Genomic DNA, 19,157 nt, shown 5'->3' with positions numbered 1-19,157 from the left:
ATGAGCAGGTAAGTGCATTGAGGTTAACTGCATTTTTAACTTACCTGCACAAAATATCGTGAAAACTTGATTGTGCAGGTAAGTCAAAATTACTGTATATGTATGTTTAATATAAATTTGTAATTCTTAACTAGGATTTATGTTTTTTTACTTTTTAAACTTGTACTGGAATATACATGTTTTGTTTTTTAATAAATAGTTAAATGTATATTTGTATTTTCAGAGCATAACTCTCCATAAATGCATATTTTTTGTTTGTATAGGTATAATTTTTATTTCATATTGCTTTTTTCGTGTTTTTGGTATCTTTATAAATTCATATTTTGGATATATTTATTTTAACAACTAGAGCACAAAGTTTTGACTTTTTGAACTAGTTTTTGTCTAAGTCAAAATGTATAGTTGGCTACATAGATTTTGGTATTTTTAGAAAGTATCTGGCAACACTGAAGGTAATATATCATTTTGTGCAATATTTCATTGAAAGGAATCATTTGACTTGTAAAAGGTAAGCCATATTTATTGTTAAAAATATAATTAAAATAAATATCTTTGTATAGAAAAATATTTATTCAAGTATTTGTATTAATTTTTCAGAATAAATAAATTAAATTTTTACTTAATAATTAACTTGAGCCGGAATAATAAATTTACTGAATGGTTTCATTGAATTAATTTTCAATTGAGTTTTTCCATTAAAGCATTCATAATGAATATTATATTATTTTCGTTCAATTTGGATTGTATTTGAATTAATATAAATTGTATATATTAAGGAACGAGTTCTATTATAAATTAGTTCATCACTGAATGAATTCTTTTAAAAAAAGTCTTTGAATGATTCGAATCAGAATTCACTTCATATTATTTTATTTGTTTCTTTTTGCTAAGTAATAAAATGTATTTGAAAAATTTAAGGGACTACTCCGGATTTTTTAAAAAATTGTTCATGTATTTTAAGAGATATTTATGGTTTTTGATATTTGGGAATGTAAATATGTTCCAAAGTCTTTTACTAATATATACTTGGCTGTTGTGTTGGTGAAGGGTACTTTACCAATTCGTTGTGACCGCATATAAACAAGAAAAATGCTTATTTAATTATCATAAAAATATTTCAGTTATAATTTATGATGTTCTAACTTAAAATATTCTCTTTTTCTTGTTATTGTGGTATTGTTTTTGGGTTCTTTGAAGCTGTATCTTTGAAAAAATCAAGCGCAAAAAAATGTATTATTGCTAAGGCTAAAACAGTAAATATTTGTCATATTCATGGTGTCATTAATTTTGTTTTAACGCCATTATGGCAAAATTCAGTTTTCATCTAACATTATTGCCAAACGACTTTGAATGTTTAAAACTATGTATACGAGTTGTAATGTATATTGGCTGTATTCGAACCTTTGAATATTTACTTTAGCAGATACACAACAAAGTATCTGGATTTTGTTGCATTGTAGTACATTTAAACACAAACACACACACGGTTCTCATATGGGAGAAATACAATAGTTTAGTATGTATTTTTTATATTTTTTTAAAGCTAAAATCTAAAAGTTGGGATTTGAAATATATTTTTTAGGTTTTTGTTTTTGTTTCTGTTTGTTTTTTTCATTTAGTTCTTTATTACGAAAACATGCCAAAAGAATTATTTTGCAAATGTGAGAACATAATGCCAATAATATATTTTTGCTGTTTTTGTATGCTTTTCAAAGTGTTCTTTGTTCATTTTGAATTTGATGGCTTTTTAGGAAACTTTTTTCTGTTTATTTTTCGTCTTTTGTAGACACAATCCTCTCGCATAGACAGGCACGTTTGGTTGGCAAATTACACTTGAAAAAACGATTTGCTAAAACTTAGCTTGTTATCTTTAAACAAATGTTGTAGTATAATTATAACTGGAGCTATTTATTTTGTTCTCACTGCATACAGACTTTTTATGAGTGTATTTAACAAAAATAAATAGTTTTATTTGCTTAAAAACAAATTCACAATTTCAACATTTGGTTTAGTTTATTTTTCTACACTTTTTCCGTTTTGCAGAATTTTAATTAATTTTAATGAATTTGCGTCTGGTTTAAAGTACAAAAAAGGCAACACAAATTATTTATTAATAGATTTTTGCTTTGTTAAATTAGTTTGAAATAGAAATGAAAAAAGGCAGCTAAGAGTACTCGCAACTAATGGCAAAAATAAAGAAACATACAAGTGCCATAAATAAATCTAATTTGAAAACTTTAACAGAAATTTAATTGTAATAATGCCCGCATTTCTTTGGGAATTTAAACAGTTTTTCTTCAAATTTCATACTCTCACTCATTTTCAAACAAAAATCATTCATTTCGATTTATTATTTATTACCTGCAACATTAAATTTCATGTTAATTTGTTGGATTCTTTTTATATTTTTTTTATTTTTTCTTGGGTCATTGTAACACCTCAGCATTGAAAGCAAACACATGTAAATCTCTCTATTTAAAATCCAATTTTTATTTGATTTAATCATAAATACAGTCAAATTTGTTGTTTTCATTGTATGTAGATGATGTCTTAAGAAATCTTATTTCTTGCTGAGGCCTCTCTCTGAACATGAAAGATTAACGCTTTTAGACACAACAACTTTACATGTTTAAAAATATGTAGAAAAAATCATCGGATGATTGATGATTTAAGGTAAATAATCGTACAAGAATTCATATGAAATGAAAATTATGTAGGCAGAAACACACGGAAGAGGTACGGGAAGTTAATAAGGGTATAGGGTTATGAAAGGTTACACGATATACCAGTTTACAGGTAGTTTTTAAAACCAACGTAACTGTCCAAATGTTGAGCAATATTTCATTTTAAACATATGTACATACATATAAAAGTTGTTTGATTGGAAAGTCATTTATGTTGTATTATAAAACTATATTTTAAATATGGTTGATGTTGGAAAATATTTATTTTATATATGTAAATTATTACTTTGTCTATGTGTAATATTAATATCTGACAGGTAAAAAACTGCATTAAAGTTATAATTAAATGAATGTATTTTTAGCTTTTAGTGCTTATATTAATGTCTACAACTCTAAGTTTGACTTATCTAAGAGTAATTTTTTAATTAATCTAAATATAATGATTGCTTTAAATCACACATACTTTTCCAATAGATTTATAACTTTTCTCTTGAAAATAATTATTATTGATTTTCAAATTAATTCCTTTTGCAAATTCAAACTCGCATAAAAATGCAACATTGCGTGTTCAGTTTCTGAAAATGTTCTTGCTTTCAAGCACAAGCAACATTTTGTTGTCTGCTCCAGTTCATACAACGTTTTCATTAATAAATCCTCTTCTATCATACCAATGAATAGATTTTCTTAACACACACATAATGATGATGATTTCTATTCCATACCAGATGAAACGAAAAAAGCAGTAAGAACCAACAAAAAAAATTGGACATTTATTATGACATTAAGTGTATACTCGCACACATTTGTAGTTTAATCATCAAGTCTACTCAAGTTGGTTGGAGAGGGGTAGACTTGAATTATTATTTAACTGAAAAACAGGATGTTTCCCTGACATACCACATGTTGAATCAGTCTTCATCTCTCTATTCCTTTCGTTGTGTATTTGAACATACTTAAACAAACAATTTGTGTATGTTGATAAATTAATCAATTTATACTTAAGCTTTCTAACTAAATTGATTAAAAATGACTTTGGAAGTTGAATAAGAGTGAAACAAACCATGGAAAACAAGCCAAGAATGAAAAAGTGTTTTTTTTGGTGTACACAACATAGTGGAGTACATTGCGTACTATGGGGATTCTCAATCATTGAAATTTCGAAATTGTTTATGGAGTTTTAAAAACCCTGAACATAGATTTAAAACACTTAGAATTATGTTTGAAGTTCTTAATTCATTTCAACCAGTGATCGGCACTTAAAGACACCAGGGTCTTCATAATGACAACATCAAAAAATTAAAATTTTTTTGTAAAATTTTGAAATCGATTATTTCAATATTTTGAATATGTGTGTCTCCACAGAGAAACACACATAAAGCGGAAACTAGAAAAAAAACTCAAACAAAGAAATTACTCAAAATAATACGAGTGTTGTTTATTTTTTCACGTAGTTTTTTTACTAATTACATTCCCACAACTTAGGTTTTTGACAACTGAGTTAGGTCTTTGACAGGAGAGTATATTTCTCTATGTATGATTCTTAACAACTTATTTCTCTTCTTTTTATAAATTCCCCTCCATTTTTTGTTCGTTCAATAAATATGACTTGGGAATCCCTGATCCAAAGAAAACATATGAAGTGTTCAAAAAAAAAAAACACACCAAACAGATACTGGAAAAAATTCATAGTATGCGTATCAAAAAATGATTTGTGCTTCTGAGTTTGACAGACTGACATTTTAATGCAATAGTAATGGCCCAACATACAGGCAGCCAGCCATCCACTCTTTTTACACCACAAGGCAAATGTTTCATCTCAAAAAAAATTAAAGAATGAAAAAATTAAAAAAATATCAATGATTCGTATTGAGTAAAGGAATTGATATCGGCAGATTGCACTCCTTAGTGTGTGGAAGAGTAGGTAGAGGGAATAAGCTCAACTTGTGCACGTGCTTTTGCTTGGTGTTATTGTCGTTTTCCTGCTAAGTACCCATGGCCAATTGTGGACATGAAGTGGTGGCCGATAATAGAACAACTAAGTGAAAACGAACGAGAATTAAGTCATTTAAATAAGTGCATCTTAAAGTTCGAACTGTTTTTCTATTCATATACCAACATTTTTATTTGAAAGGAGTTAATTTTCTTGGTTATATATAAACTCAACAAATCCAAATTCTATATATACCAGCCTTTAGTCAGATAAAACTGAAGGATGTACACCTAAACCCTGGTATTTTAAGATCCAAGTTTTCCCACAAGATAAAAATTTGGCTTTAATTATTCCTATATTGAATCCATTAACATATGAAAACATTATTAGTTAATCAGATAACAATTTTTGTATTTTAATAATCATATAATTTCATCCAAATATTTTGAAATGTGTGTGAATTGTTTCTTTATCAATTTATTGCTATTTGAATGACTTAAAGAAACCAATCTTGGCATCATTTCAGTTAAACTGTAAACAATATATAGCTACTCGTACATTAGGTAGGCTCCATTTGGAACCAAAAACAAGACATTATTCAAATTAAATTTTGTTTATTTAAATGATATTTCTAAAAAGATAATTTTTTGTTTTGTAGTGGTTGTGCATTTTTCACAAAATATTGGAATCATAGTGATTTCGTAAACTTTATCATTTTATAAATTGCTTAAAAATATGTACTTATTATTCTTTATGAAAAATGACTTTGGAATTATCTTATTATTTTTATTCCATCGCTTACGCCTAACTCTCCCAGTAATAAATTAAAATTTAAAATTCAGGCACTTCACTTAGCAATTTAAATAATTATTATCTTGTCATTGGTGACAAATACCTATCACAACCAGTCAATACTTTAATACCGCTGAAACTAGTTACAAGTTATGTCTTAAATAAGTCATTGATAGTTACATCTCACAGAAAGTAGGCAGTTGTATAACAGACAATAAATATGTCATTATACGACTACTACTAAGTAGTGCAAACGGTATGTAGTAGTCATTCAAAAGTGAGTTATTGTGTAAATTCAAGTCATTTCTATAATTTTGCTGGGCTTGAACATAAATGTTTTTGAAGGCCCATCCTAATATACATGCCACTGAAAGAGTATGAAACCTATACTACGAATACATCTACCATCCATCCATTTGGCTTGACACTTAATACCTGGACGGATGTATGCGCATCAACTATTGATGTAGATTGACATACAAACTGACAAAGCGATAATCATAAACGCTAATAAAGTTCATTAAATCTACTTTGATTTTGAAATGGGAATTGGTGGTCACAGATGATGATGATGGTCACATTTTTTAATGGGATTTAAGAAAATGTTTCAAAACATCACAGATTTGCTTATAAATATGTATGTATTTACACATATTTATGTAGTTAATAAACAAAATATAGCTATATGTACTTCTTTTGATTTTCCTTTGTTTCCTTTTGTTATTTTTTGCAATTACTTAATTTGTTTGGTATTTGTACAACAAATTGTCTGCTTTGCCAAATCAATAAATCCATTAAATCTTGCGCGTTATGGGGATTTTTAGTGTTTTTTTCGTTGGTTTATTTGTGTCGCTTTTGAAGCGGCATGTTTCTACTCATACAAAGTAACCCACATGACTTGACTTTGAAATGTTGACAACTTGTCTGCCAAAAATATAAATCCGTTAATATAAAATGTATTATTTTTGTAGTTGGTTATTATTGGAAAGCCGGCGATTACAATTGTAGCGTTGATCGAATGTGATGCAATATGAAAGTAAATATGGGACATTAAATTATTTTTGAAAGACTTTGTTTTTTAATATCGAAGGCCTTTCTTGTTCTACAAATTAAGCTGAATTTTAAGCTACTAATATGAGAAGCAACATGCTGACTATAATTCTGAAATTTGCAATTTATATTAGATTTTTGTGTAGAACTTGTTTAATTTTTCTATATTTATGGAATTCCTCTGCTGTTTACTGTTTGTTGAATCAGGGAATGCACTACAAGTATGTGGTTTGTTGCCCCATCGTTTCTATTGCAATTTGTAATTGTTATACTTGTGTTTGTTGCTATTGTTGTCGTTAGGTTGATATTGTTTCTGTGTCTTGTCTAAATTTACTTTCTTGATAGTCTTGGCATTTTCATTTTTGTTTTTGGCCATGTTGTTGTTGCTGTTGTCGTTGGTATCCAATGTACAATATTTTGATAAATTACGTATCAATGAAATGTTTATTGAATTAATTTCTCAGACATGGCAGCACGTAAAACCAAAGAACAAACATTGAACACATTGTACCACACACAAATTTCAAGTTGAACAACATACATACATTCATTTTATAACATAATCATTAACCCTTTAAATGTTAAGGAGTTGGTAAATCATTAAGGTTTTAAATTTGAACTTTATAAACAATTTATTCTAAAATTTTGTGAATGGTTAAAGTTAAATTATCTTATTTCTTGTAGACATATGTTTGTATTTAGCAACTTATTTTAGACCCCTTAAGGGGTTTATTTTATTATTGAACATGCTAAATCAGTCTATTGTTACTGCTGGTTTGCTGGCTGTCTGTCCTATGCTTGCAGTATTGTAATGTTTAAATTTATGACTCACATAGATTACCAATCAAAAAATCAAACAAAAATAATAAAAAAGATTGCATGAATTTATAAAGTTATATACCAGATACAAACTCTATAAACTGACATACAGATATTCATACACATGATAGATAGAGTCGATAATTTTTCTACATTAGGTGGAGTTTGTTTCTGGCGAACTGAACCCAACCATATGAAATCGTTCATTCATTCATTCCACAACTATTTGTCATAATAAAGAAGCCAAGAATTTAAACAATAAAGTACATATAGCAAAGATTTTGAAATATTTATTACAACCACTAAAAGTTATAAATTTTTATTAGAAAATTAAGTTGTTTCGGTAGGGATTTAAGCATTTCTTTCTGGTGATGTTGAAATCGGGGGTCAATTTTTATTATTGGTTCTTTTTCTTTTTAGGGAGATTATTTGGTATTTAGCTGTAAAATTTAAATAAAGAAATTAATGTATTTAAATCAATAATCAATAAATTTTAATGTGATCTTTTTTTATTTTTCTATTTACAAGGAGTTGAGTGTGTACTATTAGCATCAGGTAATTTTAAAAATTAATTAAAATGTTTTATAAATTCTTAAGTTCGTTTTAAATTATATACAAAAAATGTTTTCTTGTTATTGTTTCCTTTTATATAAATTTCCTTTTATATTAAATTTGAGCGCATATTCATCTTAGCTTCCCAGCAAAAACTTTAATTACAAAGTAATGGGTTAACATTATTTTACTACTGCTATTTCATTGCCACAAATGCTTACAAATAGGGAGTTTAATAAAATTCATTACTTTTATGTAACTATTAACTTATTGATTGTAAAGACTTAAAGAAACCATTATAAGTAACAAATACGGAACGATGCGGTAACGGATCAGGTGACTTTACAGGGGGATCTGTAACAAAAATAGAAGTACTTATGCGAATTATATTGATTGATAGCTTTTATGATACATCAATGTTTATACAATTATTTAGTAAATGTAAAAATAAAGCAGTTAATACAAAAGGTGCCTACAAAACTATAAATAAGTCATTATATGACTACTTCTTAGCAATACAGATGGTATATAGTAACCATTGAAATGTATATTATTCAGTAATTGCAAGGCATTTCCAAGCTTTTGCTGGGTTTCTTTAGTTTGTTTTGTTTTTATTAATATTTAAATAGTTTTTAATAATATTTCGTATGAAAGCTCACAACAACAACATATTGTTTTTGTTTAAAGAAAAAACACACACGCATGTAGATTTTTTGCATGATAAAACTTTGCAAAATATTTGAGCATAATTTTTGTGTTGGCTTCGAGCAACAGCTGTTGCAAATTCTCAGGCATCACTCAACCACACTAATAACTCATTTAATACTTTGCAGCATTTTGTTGCATTTTATAAGTATTCTACTGCATACACTCGCATGCATGCACAACATACATACATACATACTTATAGTCATTAGGAAGGCTCAACAGAAATGCTTTCAACTATAACTAAAGTTAAATTAATTTAAAGATGATAATTAAAAACATGTTCGTTCTTGTCTTAGCCTTGACTGTGGTGGATTAATGGTCAAAATAGTTTATTTAAACTTATATTTGTTCGTCAACTTTTTCAAGGGCCACCTTAATGCGAAAGTATTTAGAATAATAATAATAATTTAACGCTGCTGTTTGCTTACACATTCATGCATGCATGCATTAAACAATCAAAAAGTTAATCATAACAATAACAAAATAAGTTGTAAACATTTTTCATACTACTCTGCATATGTAACATAGTTTTGGACACCGTTATTTGCTTGCAATTAATACCACCGACTTAAAACGACAACAATTATATAGAAAATTACGCATAGTAATGTAATATTTATTGCAACCTTTTCTATTGATCCTGTGGCTTGTGGTTGGCCGTTGAAAATGTGTTACTCTTCAAAATATGTTAATTTTTGAAAACTACGTTCAATCAATTAATTATTACAAAAAAGAGAAAATTTGCAATATTAAAAACGAAAATCGATAGCTTAGTCAGTAAATGTGCTAAGTCTATTTTTATAAATTATCCATGATAAATTAAAAATGCTCCAAATATTTTTTTTTATATTTTTTAAATCTGTTAATGTAGTTTTTCCTTTTTTGAAAAGGCTTTAAATGACAAATTATGCATAGTTTATATGCGACTTATAAGTTCTTTGATGGGACTTAGCACATTTTATTTTACTTTAACACAATTTATTAAGCATTTAATTATGAAAATTGCTCTAAAAGGTAAATTTTGACATCAATAAATTTTAAAAATGTTCCAACATTTTCTACAGCTTTTTTTAAATCTCTATTTTCGTAAGAAGTGGACTTAGCTTGTTTTCGCCCTAAGCTAACAATATGTAAATGTTTATAGTTTATAATGTTGTCCCCCCAAAAACCTCCCTCCATTTTATTAAAACAACATTCTGTACATCATATTACTTATACTGCAAACATTTTCTTATACAAACAAATAAATACATTTTGAACTTGATAAATTTCAAACTTTCCCTTAGTTAAAATCTCAATAATTTACAATAACATGTTAAATATTTCTTGGAAAAATATTTACCAGTCCCAAAATTTCGAGATAAATTCATAAAACAGAGCAAAATCATTAATATACATACTTACTTCCATATTAAGTATTATTGTACACTTCCATATTGATGTTGCTTTTCAAATTCAATAAGAAAACAATACTATGAAAACAAATATATTATGAGCAAAAATATCATCAATATATGTTTTATTAAACAAATGTTTTTATAAGTCGGGACTTTTAGAAATCTGTATTTCTAACTCATAAAGTCTTAACACATCTCTTAATGTATAGAAAATTCATTTGGGCAATTTTAACAAAAAAGTCATTCACATTGGTTTCCTTTGACCCCTATGTTGTCTTTAATTACAGGCAAATTAAAACTTAAACATTTTAAAAATGTACATATGTGTTAAAATGTCAGCTTTAAGCAAATTATTATAGTTTTTCTTTAATAATTGATTTATTTCCGACCAAACGAATAAATACAAGGGACACGTACAATTTGCAAAAATAAAACCACATAAATGATTCCCATATGCCCTTGTACTACTTACTTAAGTATATGGAAAACAAGTAGAAAAAAACGAAAGAGAAACATTTTTCATTTAATTATCACTTAAAAATAAAAATGACAAGCGGAAATTCTGCCTTTAAGAGTTTTGCACTTCAACTTCAACAGCCATTAAAGGCAACATCCAATCAACCAGCGATAATAGCCAGACGGACAGACATTTTATTAACTTGTATTCCTTTAAACATGGACTTTTTTTAAAAATTTATTTCCCGGTGTTGTTATTTACATTTTTTCCTTTATTTGCATTTTATTAATGCAAATTTGTACAATTATATTAAATATCACTCATACGCTGTGGTGAACAAAGAACATTGAAATTAAAAATGAACAGTGCAATACAAAAACAAAACAAAAAACAGTGACAAAAAACATCTGTATGAATGAACCAGCCAGCTAAAGAGTGAATGAATGAATAAATGTGTAGTGAGTGAGTGAGTGAGCTAGTGAAAGTATGATGGTGGTTGTTGATTTAATTGAAGAACTTGTAAGTTGCGTTAAATATTCAATATTCATTTCTGATAGTAAATTTTAACAACAACACAATGCAATAAGAACAGCTATAATTGCAACAATTTCAACAGCAACAAAACTATCAGCAATTAAATAACATTTAAACGATTTAACTATCAATGGTGAGAAGTACATATGTACAGTAAGTGTACAACACAATACACATGCAAACACATTTCCATACATACATATAAATGTATGTGAAAAAGTAATAATTTAAATATATGTATATGTATATAACTGGTCAATTCATATCATGTCATATTGTCATAATGTCCTAAAATTTCACAATGGTTTGAACAGGTTGTTATTGCCTTTTAAGCAAAAAATTAATACTAAATTAATACTAGTCTGTTTATTGTGTTATCGTAACCAACCAGCAGAGACTTGCGCCGAACGCCTAAGAATCGGTTAAGCCGAGCCGAGTCGTAAAATATTAGGATGTTATGACAATATGACATGATAGGAGACGTTGTGAATTGACTAATTATGTATGTATACATATTATGTTGGTAGTAAATTGAAAAAAAAAATAAATCTTCAATGAAAAGACACTTGTTTTGTCAATAAGCATATCATCCCAGCAGTTAAGCAAGTAGTCAATGTATCCCTTAAAGACAGTAATTGTCACAAATGTCTTATCATTTGGCTGACTCCATTTTATATATTTTGGTCATTTGACACGTGTGTGCACTTTGTAGTGCAGAGAGAAGACAATTGGTTACTTTATGCATCCTAAGTAATCTAGCGTGAAGACAATTGTCACTTAAGTGTCTCTAAGTAATCTAGAGTGTAGTCACTTTAAACGTTTTGTGAGTAATTCGTACAAACTGTTTTTTTTACAAATTGTGTCAATATAATTCTCAAACAGTTTATTTTTATTTTTGCTTAATTATATTGATATCGCATGTAACATAGCATGAAGTCAATAGTCACTTTAGTGTCTCTTAGTAACCTATGGTGAAGTCACTTCAAACTTATTTTTGTACTGCAGTTTATTTTACCCACCAGAAGCGTTGACTACCTTCGATCAGCTATCCGGTAGTCACATTGTAATCAAAAGGTTGAATTGACCTGCTTAGGACATGCACGTGTTAAAATAACTAGTCAAGTAGCTGATCAAGTAACCAGTTACAAAGCTAGCAAGGTAACTGACGCTATGTAACCAGTATGTGAATCCAATGCGTTGCCTACTTTGGACCAGCTATTAGACAGTCCCATTGTAATCAAAAAGAGACAATTGACCCCCTGCCTAGGACATGCCCCTGTTAAAATTACTAGTCACGTGGCTATTGAAGTAACTAGCTCCCACCCTAAATGATGGGTAAAATCACTAGTTCGGTACTGTCTCCTAGAACTGCTGGGATGCTATGTATATGTAAGTGCGTATCTGTGTGCAGCTAAGGCCAACACTTACTTACGCACAATCAAGTGACAATAATACAATGTCAACGATGACAACGACTCTAACAACAACTTCATCATGAAGAGCATTATCATCGAGACACATAAGTCCATGTAAAATATAGATAAGTGGACGGATACTAGGATATAATATTAAAATTTCAACAAAACCCGAGCATATTTTAAGCAAATGAGAAACAGATAGAAATGTAACAATAACCGCATTGTAATACCATTTGTTTCATTAATATCATTCATTAATTTATTCATGCATGCATTTAGTTGGTCATTCACTCAGTCAGTCTTGCAGTAAGTCAGTCAGTCATCAAAGTTGTATATAAATACACAAATATATTAACATTTATATGTATGTATATTTATCACAAATCTTTAAGTTTGGCTCCTTTACTTCCCTCAAGTGCAATTTTGTCTAGTAAAGCAAATAATCAAATTAATAATGCTCCAATTATTTGTAAATTTTAAACAGTGCTTATAAAATAAAATTGTCTGTCCAACTCCATTCGCATACAAACACACACACACACACAGACACATACGTGCACTTACACAATTATGCTGAGAGTGGTAAGTTTGAAAAGCTATAATTGTTTAGGTATTGTTCATGGATATTAAATTTTGTACGAACAAACTTCTACTAGTAGTTGTTACATGCAAAATGGCAGAGTATGGTAATGATATTCTCTTAGTGGCTGTCAGCAGACAGTCTTCTCGATAGTCATTGCTAGCAAAATATTAGAGAGCAACAGCAACAGTAGAAAGTAGCAAACGGCAAATATAATTCATGCTGGTAGCATTCCAAGGTCCTAGTTTGTACTTGGTAGTTGTAGTAGTCAACGTACAGTCTTGTGTTGTTGTAAATGTATAAAATATTGGTCGAAAACAATTGCTCATTAGCAACAATATTAAGTAAAAGATACTACAACAAAATTTTATACATATACAACATGCAAACATTGACTTTATGTCCTCTTTCTAACCTTTTTTTCTTTACTTGGATATGGAAATTGTTGCCAATTGAACTTGCTATTTATTTTTTAAGGAGTTATAAATCAGGATATTAAAAGAGATCTATATTTGACATATAAAATGGTTATATTCACTATTTTGACTCGTAATTCAATAATAATATTGTCATTAAAAATAGTTTTAGACCTTGGGAGCACAGAAAAAGGGCAAAATAAGGGCCACCCTAGTATACATGATCTGTATCGTTATATGTAGAAAAATCATTATAGTGATGTTCGCTATTTAAATGGCTAAGCTATAACCACTCCCACATTGATTTTTGTCTATATCTCGAATTTTATGTTCCGCAAATAGACGATCAAATGAAAGGTATCCCATAAATTCCATATTTAAAAATATTTGACAAAATCGTCATTTGTTGGCAACTCTTAATGAAGCCATAAGTTTACTTATATTTAAATTTATTCCATACAGCTTTTGTACAATTTCTTGCCATCTTTATGAATTCTCAGTGTTTTTATGTTCATGGTTTGTGTTTCCTCTGGTTTAATTTCAAAGAAGAACAATGGCAATTTACAGTTTCCATTTTTTCTGGTTGGCATTAAGGACTTCTCGAACCAAGAAGATACAAATTCTTCGTCTTGAAATAGTTCTTTATATTGTGGCATGTGTGTGTGTGTAAGTGAATCTATGTAGCAGAGTGTGTGTATTGGTGTTGTCGATGCTCAATGAATAACAAAATTTCAATTTACTTTAACAGTAATTGAACTAATTTTCTTGTGCAAACAATTATTAATAAATTATAATGAAAAAGTTTGGTAGAATTAAGGCTCAGTTGGATAAATACATACAAACAAATTACATTCGTACACACAGATACAACAAAGCTAATTACATAAACATAAAATTGTTTAAATTTATGAAATAAGAAAACCATTTTAGTTAGAACATTTTATAATTGGTTCATTCTTAACAAAATCTATTGGGTGTTTACAGACACTTGTAGTCTACAGAGTGAAAGATACAAGAGAGATATGCCATTATTGTCCGCCGCTTCTTATGTATGGTCGATGTGCCGGGTTTGAGGAGAATTTCATTTTGCCAAACATTGTTTGGCATAGTGATAGGCTAATCTTATTGTTTGGCCAATATTTTGTGTAACATGAAACAGATTTATTTTGATACTTAACAAGTGAAAGATAATTGACTAATGTTTCCTTGGTTTATCTTCGTTTCATTCGTCTTCTTCTACTTCAGTTTTTTGTTTTTTTTTTATTGAACTGGCTGATGATGGAGTGTGATGTTATTGTACAAGTTTGATGGGCTTAATTTTCATTCACAATGAATTTTCATTAATATAAAGTTGATAATAGTATTTAGTTCATAACAAATTTTGTTTTAAAACTCTGTTTTCTATTCATTATTTTCAAACAGACATACCCAACCAACATACACATACATAAATACATCATAATTTTTAGTTCAATCACTTTTTCCTCATTTTCTTTTCTATCATTTAACGCATTGAAATGAAGCATGGAAAAATAACATGGGTGGTCGGTCGGTCGGTCGTTGGTTAGACGATGATGTACATTTATGCCACATTGGAGTCGGGGTAGTTGGTAAGATCGTTACTCGTATACTCGTTGCTCCTTTGTTGTGTATGCTACCAAATTATAAAGAAAATGAAGAAAAATCTGTATATAACTTTGTTTTATTGGCCCATTGTATGTCATGTTCGTTTGTTAACCGCAACGTAAATTCCCAATTGACCATTCAAGTGCTTTAGCTTTTAGTTTATGAACTCATTTTTGCTCTTAGAGTGTGGAGCCAAAAACACATTGCGGTATAGTGTGTTGTGTTGTAGTGTGGTTGTTGATGCTGTTGCTCTTACTGCTGCTGATGCTGGGCTACCAAGTCAAACTATCAATTTAATAGCATCGAATGCTGAAGTGCATTTATCAAAAATCGCTTATGAAATAATAGTTTAAGACAACATGCGTTCCATAGATTACCAAGAGTAGTAATTTAGAAATTGTCCTTATATTTCATATAGACACAAACACAAACATAGACACTCACACATACTTTAACATGTATGAGCAAGTAAATGGTAGTAGAGGGACAAGGGAATATACATATGTGTATAATGCTTAAACTGCAATTTGGTATCATAGCCAATCGAAGCATGCAACAACAGCAACATTTATTGCATTCAACATCAAATGTAACACATTTATTGAATGTCACCAATATAAAAGAGTTTTCTGAATTTAATATTACTACACTTTGAGAAATGTTTAGGTAAATCGTAACAATATTTAATCTTAAAATATTAAATATATATTAGAAAATATTCTATGTAGTTTGCAAATGACATCCTTAGAATCCCATTTCCAATTTTTATGTTTTTAAAAATTAAGGATTGGAGATTAATTTAATTTTTTTTGATAACCTTTTACTAAGCACGGATTTAATTTAATTAAAAAACTTTAAAATCTACTTTCGATAGCTTTAATATGAGATCAGAAATTATAATTGGGGGATTCAGACGCTCTTCTATTAGGTCGTATTGTCATAATGTCGTAAAATATTTTTTTAGTTAAAACAAATTCTTAAAAAGTGATATTTTATGACAAACCAATGAACATAGTTCAAAAAGTCTTATTAGTTTATAACTTTTTTGTTTGAAACCCAACAAAAATGTATTTAAACTATAAAAATATTTTAGGACATTGTGACAATATGACCTAATAGGAGACCGTTTGAATACCCCAAATATCTGACTAATAGTTCTAATGTTTTTAATAGTTTTATTTTTGGTGAACTTTGAACCTATAGAAAAACCAAACTAAAGCGAATTTCCAAATTCTTGAGAACATTAAATTTTTGTATGGCCATGGAAGTCATGTGTATCAATTTAGATTACAGAAATCAGAAATGTAAAGGTTCAAAAATATTTTTTTTTTTTATCGAACATTTTCGTTTCGTCCCAGCTTACTTATTGAAACTTCTATAACTTTTCACCCCTTTTTGCGTTGCTAATTTTCTCAGTGTATTGAAAATCTATAAAATAAAATCTGCTCGAACTGAAACCATCTGAAGTGATTTTATACCATTTATTGTTCTTGCAACATTTCAAAACGAATGTTAAACTGTGAATATACGAGTACAATCTTGCGTCTATACTATCGAATGTATAAATAAATGATCCCATTACTATGACTAGAGATGCGGATGGTTGTTCGTTCGTTCGTTCGCTGGCTGACTTGCTGACTGGCTCGCAGAAGATTGCTATTGCTGCTAACAACGATCATTGACGACACTTCCAATTATGTTGCTAACAAGGAAACATAAATTTCAACATTGACGACAACGACAACAACGATGAGCTACATGTAACACACAAAAGAAACGAAAAAAAAATGTACACAATTACATTGCGTTGGTGTAGAGGGGAGATGGGGTAATAGGAGACATCAAAAGCATCTTCTTCTTGCTGTTGTTATTTTCTTGGTTTGGCTTTAAAGCCTGGTTAACAGATCTTCAGAGGCAGTGAGTGAATGAGTTTTAAAGTTAAGCTTATGGACCACAATATTCATGCGTTACCTTGCTTGTATGCTGTTCTTGAAGATTCTTCTTACGATGGATGCTGAACATTGCTGTTATTGTTGTGGTAGTTAACCAATGGCTGATACATGGTGTAGTCAATAAAAATAAAAGAATCTAGCTGAAGAATAAGATTTACTGCACAATTTGCGGATGTTAAAGTTTTTAAATAGACGAAAGGAAGAGGTTATAAACAGTGACCAAAAGGAAAAAAATAAATACAATCAATGAGAATGACAATATTCGATGGCTTGGGCATGGGTATGAGAATGACTCTGCTGCCGGTGATGAGGCTGAGGATGGTGGTTAGTTGGTAGGTTGCTGCATGTATTGAATATTGTGTGGTGTTGGTGTGAAGGTGTAAAATGTATGTTTTCAGTTTAGATAAATGTTCAATTCTTAGCCATGCGGTTGGGCCATTTGGTATCATTTTCAAATTAACAATTTTACAAATTTATTACACTTCTGGGATTGTGTATGTCTAAAGCCTTGTAGTATATATAAATAAAAACTAGAAAAGCATTTCCACCATGCATGTATATGTAAGTAAAATGGTTAAATTGGTTTGAGAATGACACTAAAAACTAGTCTAGTGCTTTTAGATACCAAAGTATTCTAATGAAACTTTTTCAAAAATTCCTCTAACATTTCTATTAGCTTCAAATAGAGAAAATATTAGTTTAGCTTGTTTTTTTATTTTTGCTGATGTTATTGTGAGCAGTTAACTGGCAACTGGTTTATGGCCATAATTTAAATAACATTTCGGTTGGTTTCAACGTATCAAATGATTTGCAATTTAAAAATTGATTGTCAACAACCACTGGATCTGTAAAGGCGGTGCCGAGATGCTGGCAACAACTACATCTTGTCGAACTATTTAAGTTTGTGCAATCGTCCGTCCGTCCGTCTGTTTTGTCTTGAAGTTATTAAGTGCTCCAAATCTCGCTGATGCCAAACCTTCGTTCTGCCAAATGACAGCAAAATATGTAGAACAAGCAACAGAAGCTTTAAATTTAACATATACCAGACAGACAGACACACACACATACAGCCAGACAGTCAAGCTATCCAGCCAGCCAGCACATTAAGACGACACCAGCGCGTTCTTGTTGCAATGACATGCGCGTGCGCCTAAGTGTACAAACGTACATTCGGACAAACCTGCATTCATATACAGCCTTGGTGGCTGTTACAAATTTAAATATGATTTAAGACAGAGAAGATCTTGCCGTATTCCTTTTGGTAGGAATACTCACACGCACACTTACACATGTTGTCAACATCACCATCATCGGCCGGCAAAAATTGCAACATTTGACTGTTTATCGCTGGAATTTATGCAACCAGAAATGCTTTGGTGGTTGGTTATTATAAAGATCTATGACTGCAAAACAAGCAAAAGCCATCATCGTCGTCGTCATCATCATCTTCGTCACCGCCGTCGTTCGTCCTCATGATTGTCCGGAATTGTTGCAATAGTTTAGAAAATTTCGTTTAAAAAAAGTAAATAAAATATGTAACTAAAATGCATAGAGTCAGTGATTGTGCTGGAAGATGATAATGATGATCACGACGAAGAATGGGAGGTAGAAATTGGAAGTGGAAGATGCAAACGTGTTGGCCATATACATAGTATTGTAGACAATTTTCGTTAACATTGAATAAATTTTAAAGTTTTTCCCCTTTTAACGCATTATTTTGTGTTATTTGTGTACATTGTTGATGCAGTAATAGTTAAGGCTGAAAATACAACAATCATTAGCATCATTAGCATTGATGGCCATTACAAACAGGAGACACCACAAGTCTTCTTTGTTTGTTAGCTTTTCTTGCAGGCAGTCATCAGAGAGTTTGTCAATGTGACTGTTAAAGTTTATGTTTTGCCTGACAGGCTCCATTACACCACTACATATTCTAAATATCTAAAACTTTTTGTTGCATATTCCGTTGTTTTTTTTTCCTTCTTTCGTTTGTTTGTTCATTTCTTGTCAATATCTCCCTAGTTTTTGTTTCTTCTGATTGTTCGTTTTCTTGTGTCATTTGCAAAAATGAACAGGTCTGTCAAAATGTGCATTAAATTGTTTACAATGGCCTTTAAGTACATGTTCAGGGAATGGAGTCTCTCCAACAACCATTATTTAGGAAGCTTGTTGTTACTTGTTTAAATTATTCCCTTGATTTGAACGACCATTTCCATAGTAGTGAACAGTGGGATTTCGACTT

General features: G+C 29.8%; 1 long non-coding RNA gene across 1 annotated transcript in view; it reads left to right on the top strand.

Annotated features, from left to right (window-relative positions):
- The first annotated feature begins 382 nt into the window (after positions 1-382).
- LOC135955005 (uncharacterized) overlaps positions 383-19,157 on the top strand; it is a 279,045-nt gene continuing 260,270 nt past the window's right edge. Inside the window, exon 1 of the long non-coding RNA XR_010576276.1 lies at positions 383-508. This is a non-coding gene — a long non-coding RNA (uncharacterized LOC135955005). The remainder of the gene's footprint in view (positions 509-19,157) is intronic.

The sequence above is a fragment of the Calliphora vicina genome, chromosome 3 (assembly GCF_958450345.1).
Source record: "Calliphora vicina chromosome 3, idCalVici1.1, whole genome shotgun sequence".
Classification (NCBI taxonomy): domain Eukaryota; kingdom Metazoa; phylum Arthropoda; class Insecta; order Diptera; family Calliphoridae; genus Calliphora; species Calliphora vicina.
Note: the sequence above shows the minus strand (reverse complement) of the source record. Positions and strands in the feature narration are given on the sequence as shown.